The sequence below is a fragment of the Girardinichthys multiradiatus genome, chromosome 11, assembly GCF_021462225.1.
Source record: "Girardinichthys multiradiatus isolate DD_20200921_A chromosome 11, DD_fGirMul_XY1, whole genome shotgun sequence".
Taxonomy (NCBI): Eukaryota; Metazoa; Chordata; class Actinopteri; order Cyprinodontiformes; family Goodeidae; genus Girardinichthys; species Girardinichthys multiradiatus.
The window spans coordinates 35686010-35699894 of record NC_061804.1 but is presented as its reverse complement, the minus strand read 5'-3'; the positions used below and the strand labels follow the sequence as shown (position 1 = coordinate 35699894).

The 13885-nt window shown below is 39.2% G+C and overlaps 1 protein-coding gene across 1 annotated transcript in view; it reads right to left on the bottom strand.

Moving 5' to 3' along the window:
• LOC124876614 (neuronal migration protein doublecortin-like) overlaps positions 1-949 on the bottom strand; it is a 38074-nt gene extending 37125 nt beyond the window's left edge. The window contains exon 1 of the mRNA XM_047379536.1: positions 761-949. The gene's annotated coding sequence lies outside the window, so the exon portion shown is untranslated. The remainder of the gene's footprint in view (positions 1-760) is intronic.
• Between the last annotated feature and the right edge of the window lie 12936 nt (positions 950-13885).

The window sequence follows — 13885 nt, the reverse complement described above, 5'->3', positions numbered from 1 at the left end:
GGCTTCAGAGTGACATCACCATCACTGCTGCAGTTCCTGCTGCAGCCGGCTCAGGTTCACCTAGTGCATCCTCTCATAGAGGAAAGAAACATCAGTTTTGCCTTCATGTTAAACTACATGATCAGCTTTAGATGACAAACAATTCTTTTTCAAAGTGAGTGCTTAAATATTAATCACAGCTTAACAAACTTTTTTTTTTTTTTTTTTTACTAAAATGAAAGCCAGACTTGCCATCAAGCAGCACTGCAGTAACACTGCAGGGTGTCATTGATATTTTTGGCTGGTTCTGTGTTCCTGACTGAACCACCCACACAAAACCCATTGACCACACACACACACACACACACACACACACACACACACACACACACGTCTACCAGATAATCCACTGGCTTTTCTTCAGTGAAAACCCCATCTCCATTGTTAATCTTTCACAGAGATCACTTTACAGCACAAAGTGGGAATAAAGAGAAAAGTTCCTGGTCTCATTTATGTCAATGAATGAGCGCGCCACGTAGCAGAAAACCGCAGCTTTGAAAAATGAGCATCTCTCTGGCTGGATAAAGAGGGGCTGGGTGTGCGCACACCTACTCAAATCCACCTGCTTCAAGGCAAACCCGAAAGTCGCCTCCTCCAAACACTCTCCACTACAATGACATCTCAAATTGTCCCAGTCAAAGTAAAAATCATCTCTATTTAACATCTGCCTCATTCAGTAAATCAGAGCATCATAATCCCCAGTAGCCGGTGGCGGACTCACCTGCGTCGCAGCCGGAGTGAAGGAAGGAAGGGTGTGTGTATGTGTGAGTGTGTGTGAGAGGGAGGGGAGCTGGATGTGAGTGTTGCGAGTCGATGCAGCAGGATAGCGGCACGCCGTCTCTCCCCTTGCCTTTGTCTGCTTCAGTCTGAGAGCCGAGCCCCGCTGCCTGCCTCTCCGGAACAGCCACTGGGTCCTAAAGAGCTGCGGACCCGCCCACTGTGGAACTAAAGGTGCGAGTAATCGTGGGCTGGAGTGGGTGGAGGGTGGAGCTGAGATCAGGGTCACTCAAGGTATATAGCCAGTTTGACCAGGAAAGATCTGCATGAATTAAAGGTTATTTGCAGTTCTGGTTGGGAGATGAAAGTGCCTTTGATGCACAGACCAATCTGTGTCATGCGTGAATTATGGTAACCTCACTCAGGATTTTTTTTATTGTGCTTTTAATTATCTATAGGTTGGAAAAAAATGATTAGTTTAAAAATATACTTTTCAAATTGTTTTTTTGATGTATACTGGAGGATTAAAAAACTCAAAATTATTCACACCCCTAACAGATTTAGTTTTAAAATTACTTTAATTCAACCAAGAAATGTTTGATTGCAAACGAAACAAGATCTTTCAAGCCGTCTAAAAAGAGTATATTTGTTTCCATTTTTATCTAGATTTTATTTAAAGATGGCAAGTCAAAAATGATGCAAACCCTTCTTAATACCTATTAGAAAAATCTCTATTGGCATTACAACTAGCAGACCCTTCTTATGCTAACTGGTAACCAGCCTTTTCATGTTCCCCCTGGTATTGTGTTGAATTATCTTTGGTGATGAGCTCCCAGTTTTCACCCCATCACCCTAATCTTTAGCTTCCTCCACAGACTTTCTATCAGATTCAAGTCAGGACTCTAGCTGGGGAGCTCCGAAATGTTAATCTCACTTCCAGTCAGAAGAAACATGTTGATAAAATTAAAATATTACTTTAAACACATATATGCCAGGGGTATGGTTGATTTTGGTCCTAAGTGTATGTGACAAGCAAATGTATAAAAGGATATATGTTGGCCACATGTTTTACCATTTTTTAATATTGTTCAATGTAATGAAAAAATCTACATGCTACTGCCTCATTCATGTCTCATTCAACTCTTTGCCCGTGACTCATCACAACCTCCCTGTTGAACTTCATGCTTTAACAGCCTTTCTATAAAAACAACAAAATAGACAAAAAAGACAAAATAGGGAAACCAAAAATTACGCTTACACATGAAAACAGGTTCTTTCTGAGCATCTGGACATTTTGCTTTTTTCTGTTCTTAAGCCAGGTGGAAAACCTTCATCTTTCTCAGCATATTTTTATCTACTGCATCATCTAGATCATCCTCAGCATCCTTATTTCCACTGTCACTTAATATTTCTGAAACACATTCAAAGTCACTGTCACTAACCTCAAAGGACATTTCGATTAGCTGACAGCTGAAACCAAATATTTACATTCACAACATAATAAGATACTGAACCTGTTTTTTTTTTTTTTTATATCCGACATAAAATCAGACTAAACGTTCCCTGTTTTAGGTCAGTTAGGATTACCAAACTGATTTCTATTTCCTAAATGCCAGAGAGAGTATTTTAAATACACTTCCTCAGTATTTGGTAGTATTACCTTTTAAACTGTATGACTTGGATCAAAAACATTAACTTTGTTGTCTTTAAGCTTCTGTGCAACTAATCTGGCTGCATGCTTAGGGTCATTGTCCATTTCATAGGCAAATATGAGCCCAAACTTCAACTTCCAAGCTGATATCTGGAGATGCTGCTTACATGTGTATTATATGTGCTTTCCTCATGATGACATCTACTTTATTAAGCGCACTAGTGCTTCCAACAACAAAACACCCAAACCATGATACCGCCACCTCCGTGTTTCCCAGTTAGAAGGGTGTTCTCGGGCCTGCAAGTGTCCCCTCTATCCACCAAATGTAATGACTGTCAATTGGTGCCAAACATGTATTTTAGTATAATCAATCACCAGGGCATGTCTCCAAAAACGAAGGCCTCTGCTTCTAAGTATATGTGTAGTCTGTAATCTGGCGTGTTACGTTGGTTTTGGACTACAGTTTCGTTCTTTCTGAGTGGCCTTCAGTCCATGTTTGTACAAGATTGGTTTCACTATGGATAATGACACACCCTTACCAGCTTCAGTCAGCATGATTAAAAGGTTTTGCATTTGTTCTGGAATGACTATACAAATTTTATATCGAAATGTTCATCTCTGATGGCCATCTCCATCAATAAAATGGCTGGAAACTCCCAATCCTGTCTATACTTGTGTATAATTGGTTGGACAAATTAATGATTTTGGTAATTCTAACTGTCCTAAAAAGGAAACATTTGTCTGATTTTAATGTCAGACAGTGAAAAGAAAATGTGTCTTTATATACAGCATATTTTAATACCTTTATTCTATGCCATGTGATGCGCTTCAGCCTTAAAAAATTAAAATACACCCAGTATGACTCAATGAACTGAACTGCTCAAAAACTATTCTATTTAAAATCAAGTTGGCTACTGCGGAAAAAATTATGCAAGATGACCACCTTAATGGATGATAATTGCAATTTCCTCTGGACCTAAAATGATGACTTCAACATTTTAACAAATATGTTAGTCATTAGTTGTTAAAAGGTCTCTCCAGCTGCTGGCCATGTGTTGGAGGACATCTTGGTGAACTTATTGTGGTTGACCAGTAGGTGACAGTGTATCAAATAATACACAAGAGTGAAATGTAGTGGTCAATAAGCACCAAACCATCAACACCCACACACAAGAAAACACCCTTAAAATTAAAATTTGCTGTCTACTGCAGTGGCCACTGTGCATTAAAATGTCAATGATTACATTTCCTTATAGATTTCTGATACTGATTTTATGCTAACTTACCAGACTAGTCAGACACTGTGCATCCCTTTCAAATAAAACCACACATAGGTGCTTGGTTTGGTGGAGCTCTTTGTTGGGAGCACATGAAAGCTGGGTTACCTCATCGCTTGTGCCCAACCCTTTTTTTGTTCCCTTAAAGAGCTGTTTCATTCTCACTGGTCCGTATGACTTGCATCCCATAGCAGTAAAAACTTGTGAAGGACCTCAAAGTTGTTCCTGGTACACAGTCTGCCCACTTTCTTTTTGTTGCTTTTCACAAGAACTTGTGCTCTGTAGTCGGAAAACATTTCCCATCGCTTCAGTTGGACCTGATTGTGTTCTGCCTTTGGTGAGCTTATGTTTGCATGCATAGATGACAAGAATAATGAAATTTTAATGATGGGAAAAGTCAACCAGTTCCCTAATAGAAAGGGGCATTGGGAGATTTTACACCACTTTGTGAGAGGGTTTGTACAAAAGATGCATCAAAGTGATCATGTATGACTGAGGTTGTCATCTGTAAATTGTCCTACAAAGGTGGCCACATGAAGAGAGCTATACAAGACCCTCAGCAATTGTTAGTAGGGGCATAATCTGACACTGAAAAAATTAAAAAAGCCAGCTTTTATTTTACTGATTTTTTTCAGTGGAGAAATAATTTCACATAAATAAAATCACACAGCCAGTTATTCCTGCCCCTAACAATTTCTGTAAAATAACTGTAACTGATGCGATTTTGTTCTTATAGCTTATATGCTTAAGTTCAACAGAGTCAAGGAATTATTAATTTGTATTTTAATGATTCTCTTTTTTCACAGGGTAAAAATAAGATGGGACACTAAGGCCCACGTTTCCAGCCACTCTTCAAAATGGAAAAGACAAAAGAACATGCAATTCATCTAAGGTAGATGTGCGTTGATCTTTTTAAGTCAAGACAACAGCTTCTCACCTAAACATAACCATATCTAAAGTCAGAAAATTATTTAAAAGGTTTAAAACCACTTGATCTGTGACGAACAAGGCTGGATGAGGGCTCAAGTTTATTCTGCTACCACTCATTGAGAGAAAGATGATAAAGGAGGTAGAAGAAAAATCCCCCAAGCTCACTGTCAGAGAACTCCAGCAAATTGTGCTGTCTATAGGTCACCATGTCTTCTTAACAACCATCAGATGCCGTTAACATCCCAGATGTTTTGGAGATGTCAGGAACCATCTTCACAAATGTCAGCATGTAAAGTTTGGTAAACTGTACTTTAACTGCCACTGTGTTGTTTGGCCAGATGAGACTAACAAGGATTTAGCTTTTCTGCCACAAACACTACAGTTTGGTTTGGCATGAAACAAATGATGAATATATGGAAATAGCCACTCGTTCCCATTGTTAGCTATGGTGGTGGATGTGTGGACCAAGACATTTTAAATACAAATCTGGTGGCCAGTCAGAAAACTGAAAACAGGTTGTCATTGTGTCATTCAGTAGGAAAAAGATCAAAAACATATGGCCCCTATCAACACAAACAAGGTTCTTCAGACACAAAACCAAACTTCTCCCATGGCAATTCCAGTCACCGGGCCTAAATCCTATAGAAAACCTGTGGGGTGAGCTGATGGGAATATAGAATAAGAGAGGGCCTAGTACATATTCTGTTAAAAGGAATGGTCAAAGATCTCTCCATCTGTATGCTCCAACCTTGTGAAATGTGGTAAGACAAGACTAAGTTATGAGCTATTGAAAAAAAGGAGTTGTATAAAGGATTGACAGCATGAGAGCCCACCATTGTGGCATCAGTGAATAAATGTAATTTAATTAATTAATTACACATTTTACAAAGGCGTTGCCATAATTCATAAGATGGAGATGAGGTCAATCGGACTGTGGCTCAGTGGGAAAAGTAGTCATCTTGCAATCTGGAAAGTGTGGTTTTGATTGTGGCTTCCTTCTGCCACATGGTGATATGCCCCTGGGCAAGGCACTTAACCTCAAGTTGCCTACCAATCTGCAAATCGGTGTATGAATGTGAGTGCGACTGCGTGGATGTGGTTGTAATGTGAAGTGCTTTGAGTGGTCGGTATGCAAAAACACTATAAATTCAGTTCATTTACCGTTTCAAAGAGTAATAAATGAAAACTTGGTAATTTTACTTTGGATAACAGTACCCCATCTAGAAACACAATAAATGGAAAAAAAATATACACAACTAAAACTGTTAATTAAAACATGTGAGGAAAAAAAAAAAAAAAAGCATTACAAAAAATAACAAATACATATTGGAGTTTTCAATTGTTGGCCTGTTTTCTAAAACTGAAGTGTTTTCTATTTTCATTTTTCTGAAAACTCTGAAGGTAGGTTTCTTCAAGATCTAAATGCATTTTTGATTTTGTTGCTGTGTACTGAACCCCAGCACCACCACAACACCACAGGTATCAGGCTGAGATCCCTCTTAGCTTTGGTACGTGCTTTTATAAAAACAAAGGAAAGGACAAGGGGAAGCAGTGTGCTTGCAATGAGAGTGCAGTATCGGGATCACTGAGGATCTGTGTATGTGGTCCACATGCCGTGTCACAAGAAGAAAGAAAGGTGAGATGTTTGCTTTAGAGCTCTTACCTCATATGGGCTGAAATGAGTCAAGAAGGGCAACACAGAGCCAAACAAAGCAAAATAAATGAACTCTTTTTTTGTGAAAGTTATTGCCTCAAAGTGACTTCGGAGCCCTATAACAGCTCCACAATACGAATATCTGAAGTTTCAGAAAGAACAGGCTTCACAACAAAGAAGTTTTCTTCTAAAAACACTGCAATTTTCAGTCCTATTCTGAGGAACATATCTGAGATTGCATGAATGAAAAACAATGTAACATTTAATAAACTCAAATTAACATACAGTGAATTTGTGGTATCTACTGTCGTTTGTTAAACTTTCTCTCATCATAAAACACCATAATTTTATTATTTCTAATTTTGCAGTTACAAGCTATCTTTATTTCCTGAAACTATTGCTTTCCCCAAAATAATTTGAAGTCCGCTTATAGATTTCAAGAGTAGTAGTAACTATCACCTTAGACTTACCCAAATTGTGTATTGCTACAATTATATGCAATTGTATGCAAGTATATCTCTGAGATTTCCACCATTGGAGGTTTGAGGATTATTATCAGAAGTCAATCTGATTGTACCATGGTGATCATCGTCGTTAATTAACTTTTCTCCTTTGACATGCCACATTCCACAGGTTTAAATGCCAGGCCAAATGCAGGTCTGTGTTTTTAAAGAGACTACAAAAGAAGCAGACTCTGTTCACAGCAGGCCCGGGCCTCTTTGTCATCATCTGCTCTCCCCTCAGGCGGGAAAGCTTCACTTTATAACTCAGCTGTTGTCACATTCTGGAGCCTCTCCTTTGCATGTCACACATAACTCTAATTCACTGTGATCACAGGCTGCTACACACCTCCCTCTGTGAGCTGAACCCCGACAGAAGTTGGGTTAAGCACAAGTAGGGTTTATGGGGTTGGGGGCATTATGGGGGAAGATGAGCAGATTTTGTTATTTTGGCTCTCAGCTTGGTGCTGTGTTTCCTGGGGACTCCTGAGAAGGAAAAATCCTCAAAGAATATTCAGAATGTGATCACTTATTTCCTTGTTATTTGTCAAGCTTTGCTAGGGGGAAAAACATTCTTATTTTTATGTAAATTAAAAGGTTGTTGCAAGAACTCCTTCCGGTTTTACAGCTCCATGTTCCAATGACAGAATCATCACTGCTGACTAATATTGTCCTTTTAGGTGTTGACTCAGAGGGTGACTAACTCAGAAAAAAATGTTTTCCACAGATTTATCTAGTTGACCATATAGTGTGTTGAATGATCCTCACCATCAGCCCTCATCTTTTATGGGATCCCCCAAGGTTTATTATTTAGCCTATTCATTTTTTCCATTTATGCCTCCATGTTTTACCCAAGATGATTTGACAAGGCCACCAAGGCATCACACACAAAGATGATTTTGTAAATGGATAGTATAGTGATGTGAAGATTTGTACTCAATTCAGTTTATTTATTTTGGGTTAGTTTACGACAAATGTTATCTCAAGACCTTTGCAAAATAAGCAGGTCCAATTTATATCTATTTTATATTTAGTCAAGTTGGTTAGAAGTTATCTTAGAAAACACAATTGCTTGCATAAATTTATTAACTTTACAGCAAGCCCTTAACCTGAGCAGGCATGTGGAGACAGTGAAGAGGAATGACTCCATTTTAACTAGAAGAATCCCGAGCAAAACCAAACCCAGTATGAGCGCTCACCTGCCAAAACTAAATGGAGTGTCAGGGGACAAGAAGGATACATAGGAAACACAAAGAATCACTGAGATGGGAATATTTTTTAACATGTAACCCATTAAGATTAGCAATCCTGGTCAGCAGTGAACCCAGTTCTCTGATGCAAAGACAACATATAACCTACATATCATTTTACTATGCTGACATCATTCAGAGACCACACAGGAATCAAAAATTTTAAATAAGTATTGCACTGGACATCAGTGTAATGTTTTGTTTTTTACATTTAAACAGCAGAGTTAGGGCTGCACGGTGGTGCAGTTAGTAGCACTGTTGCCTTGCAGCAAGAAGGTCCTGGGTTCAATTCCCAGCTGGGGCTCTTTCTGCAAGGAGTTTGCATGTTCTCCCTGTGCATGCATGGGTTCTCACCAGGTACTCTGGCTTCCTCCCACTGTCCAAAGACATGTCTGTTAGGTTAATTGGTCACTCTAAATTGCCCTTAGGTCTATGAATGAGTGTGTGCATGGTTGTTAGTGTGTTGCCTGTCCAGGGTGTACCCTGCCTCCTGCCCATACACTGCTGGAGATAGGCACCAGCTCCCCCATAACCCACTATGGAATAAGCGGTAGAAATGACTGACAGCAGAATCACAATTAATTCTCTCTTGGTTGAAGCATTTTAATAGTTAAATGCAGTCCTTGATTTCTAACCTGTTAGTAATAAATTAAAAGTCAAAACGAAAGGTCGTGCTATCAGAACAGCAGAATGACAAAGAAAAGTAATTAAAATCTGAGTTAGCTTTTAGTTATACATAAATAAGACCTCAGTATGCATATTTAAATATAATGTTTGTAGATCAAATGGCTTTATATATGTGCTCGCTTCTTTGGGACCAAGCTACAGAAGGTGGGCTCCATGCAGGATAAGCATAAGTGGTTCACAGCTGGTGTCTGGGGAAACACGAGAGAAGGGTGGAGAGGGTCGGACAGCAAGGGGAGGGCTGTGGTGGAGATACTGAGGGGTGCGGGTGGGAGGTGCGGGAGTTTGCAGCCATGGCGACTGATGGAGGAGGAAGTAAACAGATGTCCACAAGCTGGCAGACAGGCCCAAAGTAGCCTAGCCACTGAGAGACAGGTGGACGTCCAGAAACACAGTGGAACTGCGGAGTGACTGCAAAGCCACGCATGGATGCCCGTCTAACAACAGCAACAACAGTGGAGTTTCTGAGAAACAAATATGTTGCTGTTTTATTTGGAAAACGTAACATAAACAAGATTTGTATTTGGTTTATGTATTGGCATGGATACAGTTAGAAAATAATCTGTACCACCAAAGCAGATACCTTTATTACCCTTAATGCAATACAGTGAGGTTTCATGTGGTGTGCAGTCATTTAACTCGAACAAAATAAAGTTTTTAAAACAAAAAAAGAAAAAGAAAAGTTTTATTACCACTTAAATGTTTTATATTTTATGAACCACAAATTAGGATTTCATGTTACAGACCAACACAAACTAGTGGAAGTGGAGGCAAATTTTTTTATTGTTAAAAATCAGAAAAATGTAGCGAGCTTTTCTGTTCATCTCTCATTTACTCCTTACCTGTGAATAAAACCCTGTGCCTCTTAATGGCATTCAGAACTCACTTAATCAATAAACAGAGTCCATATCTGACCAATTTAATCTGAATATAAATCTATTGCCTATCATGACTTTTACTCTCATTTCAAATGTAATGTCGGTCAAACTTACAACATAACTCTTTCTCTTCTCAGACATAATGCTATGGTTAAGACTTCATCTCAGCAGCTATTATCAAACTTGCACCATTGATTTTTTTCACACAACTAACAGCATTTTGTGGGTTCTGGACCAGCAAAAGTCACAAGTTAGGATTTAAAACTTTAAAGAGACCAATTTTAATCCCTTATAAGCTGCTAAATCTGAGCGCAAGAAGACAAGGAGACACAAAGTCGCCGTCCCTCTGCAGGAAATGTCAACATGACCCTGAGCAAGGCACTTCAAACCCAGCTGCTGTGAGATGTTGCTGGTGGACAGAGACAAAAAAGAAAAAAAAAAAACCTCACATATGGAATAATATCCATATGTGATGGCACAAGTAATACATTCAGAGTACAAGGTGTAGCGATTACTGGGCTCTAATAAAGAAGAATAAAAAAGAAAAACAATCTTTAAAAATGGGCTCCAATGCAGTGGCAGTTCTTGACATGGGAGACACAGCTCACTGCCCAGGGAGGTATGGCCTGGGGACAGATTCAAATAAATATTGCTTTTCTGTCAAAGTGCATCTAAATAAATCTATGTCTATTGACATGGGCTGGAGGTGTTGGCTGCATGGGGCCCAGAAAAAGGGACTTGCCCAGGGTGCCATTCATGCAAAACTCCCCACTGCTACCATGTTTGATTAGTTTTGACTGGTTATGTGTGTCCATTATATGAAGGTATATGTAAAGAAATTAAAGATGAAGGAGTTTATAAAAGCACCTCTCTAAACTGCCAGCTTAACGTGGTGGAGGGGTTTGAGTGCTTGGTTGATCCCAGAGACTATATAGTCTGGGGCCTAAATAGTCTCCTCTACTCTGAAGTTGCCCAAGGGAAGAGTCAGCAGACTGGGGTGGGTTTGCTTGTCGCCCCTAGGTTAGTCATCTTGTGTGACTGACCTAGGGTGGTGGATGACAAGGTCTTATCCCTGTGCCTTTGGGTCAGGGAGAGGTGCAGGTGTGAGGAGTCCACGGTCTTCTTGGGTGAGAAGCAAGACAAAACACTCTGGATAAGGACAGGAGAGAGATGGAAGCCACATAGTAGTATCAAACTGAAAGGTACAAGCTGACGACATGCGAGGGCAAGCAAATGCTACCTAATGCTAGCTTGCTATAGTGGTCATTTACACAAGATGCCCAGCATATAGCAATTTAACAGTTGAAGATATTAGTCATTATAATATATATACTTTAACAAGTGACACCACCCCCTACTCAGTTAGTGACCAACAGTCTTCTGATGTCGCGTTTTCACCATGGGTCGGCTTGCTTGAAACAGCAAGCAAGCAGGTACTAAAAATAGTAATGGTTAAACATAACCATTACTAATGGAAAAGCCTAAAAAGTGAGTAGAATTTTACTGTAGTGCACTGCGTAGGGACCAGTGGAGAAGGGGCAATAGTCAGAGGATGAAAAATGAATTTTGTATGTGAAAGTGAATATTTAGTTAAGTTATAGGCAGATAGAACACACTAGGATACACCATATAATAAACAATAACAAAACATAAAATAAAAAATAAACAAAATAAAAATTATATATATATATATATACACACATACATATATATATATATATATATATATATATATATATACAGTTGTAGAATAAACAGAAAAATCTTAAATGCAAAGTGAATGTCTCTCTTTTGTTTGTACTGTGCATTTAATTTAATTCCAAAAACGTTAATGTACCAAACTATAGAAAGATATGTTACATGTAAAGAATACAGTTTACCTTAAAAGAAAATGTAGGCACCCTTATGCTGGAAATATGGTCACACCAATGCCTTACCTGAGATTTAAGAAAGGAATAAAGCTAATTATATGACTAAGCAATTAGATTTACAATAATAATAAATCAGGGCAGCAAATTTTGACCTGAGCTCAGAGGATTTTAAAATAGTTTTAGGTTTTTTTTATTTTTTATTTCTAAACAGGATACATGTGTTTGTACAGCTGGATGTTAGAGATGAGCAGGACAGCGATGTGTTGAAATGTGCCGCCATCATTAAACCTTACCAGTTACCATGGAAGCCCATTCAGAGGCAGAAAAAATGCTCGAGAGGCTTACTGTCATTTAATCAGCCGCTCCAGTAAATCCATGGTTAGCAACTCTGGGTGACATCAGGTGATGAGTCGCTCATAATAAAGCCTGTTCCTTATCAGAGACACAATGTAAACCTGTCGCCATAAAATATGTTGAAGCAGTCCAGTTCTCCTCTTCTTTTATATCCACTACTGCTCCCATGTTTATCTTTGTTACTTTAATTTATTTAAAAAGTTATCTCTGTGATACAGAAGGACTCTGGCGGCATGTGGGAGTCTGACCACATTTACCAACCTGTTTCAAGTGTGGCTTAGATTCAACAGGGGTTTTGTAGAAGGGTGGCCCAGGAGACAAGTTACAGTTAAGGAGAGAAGATCCAAAAAACATAACGCAAGACCTAGATTCTCTTCATTGCTCATTTAAATCTCTATGTGGGCAGTCACCATTGTGCTGTCTCAAGTAGCTTTGTCTGCGCTGCAGATTTTCTAATGAGGGGCTTTTGGAGGAGGATGACAGAGCACTCTGTCCAGGAGGAGGGGCTTTCAAAATAAACCAGCAACGCGCTGTTCATGGATACACTTAATGCCAGATCCCCCCTACTCAGATGCCCTGCTGGCAGCTTGGCAGCCCTATTAGGATGGAGAAGGGTGGTATTAGTCTGAAGCTCTCATTATGTCAGATATACTGAAAACCTGTAATCCAGGCTCCAAATTGTAGGGGAGGAATTAAAAAAAGAAAGAAAAACAAAACTGAACAAGGCTGTAGAACTCAAAATGTCTTTGTTTGTACAGTTTGGTGCTGAAAGTCTGGAGCTTCTGGTTTCTTTGTGTACGGGCATAAAACAAGAAACACATGTAGCAATTTGTTGAAACCTGCAAACAAATGAAAAGACGACTGTGCATGGTGCTAGCAAGACTGAAAGTAAACATTGTATTGAACTATTTTCTATTGTGGTTGCAGATACAGTATGTAACTGTTGCTGAAAAGCTGCTTCAAATGTAAAAAGTTGTTCGTTAATTTCAGGTCATCAACACTCCTAAATACATTATGTCAGGTGTCATGTCTATTGCTGTTTTTATGGTTAAGGTGCAACTGAATCAAGAACGAGGAGCACAGCAGTTAACAAGACAAGCAGAGGGTCTACCACTGGACCAAGGAAATAACACAACAATGAATGTGGATACACTGGGAGGTGTGATCAGTGAGTGGGAAAAGTTGGCTTAACGAAGAATAGAAAAGTGAGGAGCTTTCAGAGGCACTGGAAACATGAAAAGAAAAACACAAATAAAAGTAAAACTCAAGCAGGCATCAAAGCGGCTCTCGCCCTTTGTCTTTTTGTACTTTTGCGGTTTTGATCTTTGTATACCTCACTTTTTAGGTACAAAAATAACCTGTCATGGTCTACTGTAAGGAAATGTAATTCTGCGACCACAATAAATATTATCTGCCCAAAGGTCCGTCCATCTATTTTCTATACCCTCTTCTTCCATACAGCGTCAAGGGGGAGCCGGTGCCTATCTCCAGCAGTCTATGGGCGAAAGGCGGAGCACACCCTGGACGGGTCGCCAGTCCTTCACAGGTCTACCCAAGGGTGGTCAGTCAAAATTCTTTTGGTTAGATTTAATGAAATCTGTCAGATTTCATGGGAGTTCCCAAATTGGATTCAGAACTACAAATTAATAGAAATGTAGTGTAATATAAACTAATATAAATATGCAAGTCAATTAGATAAGAAATTTGATTTTTTTTGTATAGCTCCATAATTTACAACAATTACTGAACTATCAAAAGAAATTAACTGAAATATAATGGTTAAGTTTTAAATCGTGAATTGTTTTTGCCCGAAATACATTTCAGAGATTCTTGCCAGGTACAACCATGTAGACGCCTCAGGTTTTCACAGGCGTGCTTACTTAGGTGTTCCCGGAACCAGAACTAAACAGGCGGAGCCAGCTTTTAGTCTACCTGCTCCTCAACTCTGAAACAAACTCCCAGAAGACCTGAGATATGAAGAAGCTGCTTTTTACTGCAGTTCAGGTACCCTGCAACTGCATTGCATTCTGTCGACTAGACTAACCTGTTTCCCATTTCATCAATCACTGTCCCATGAGTT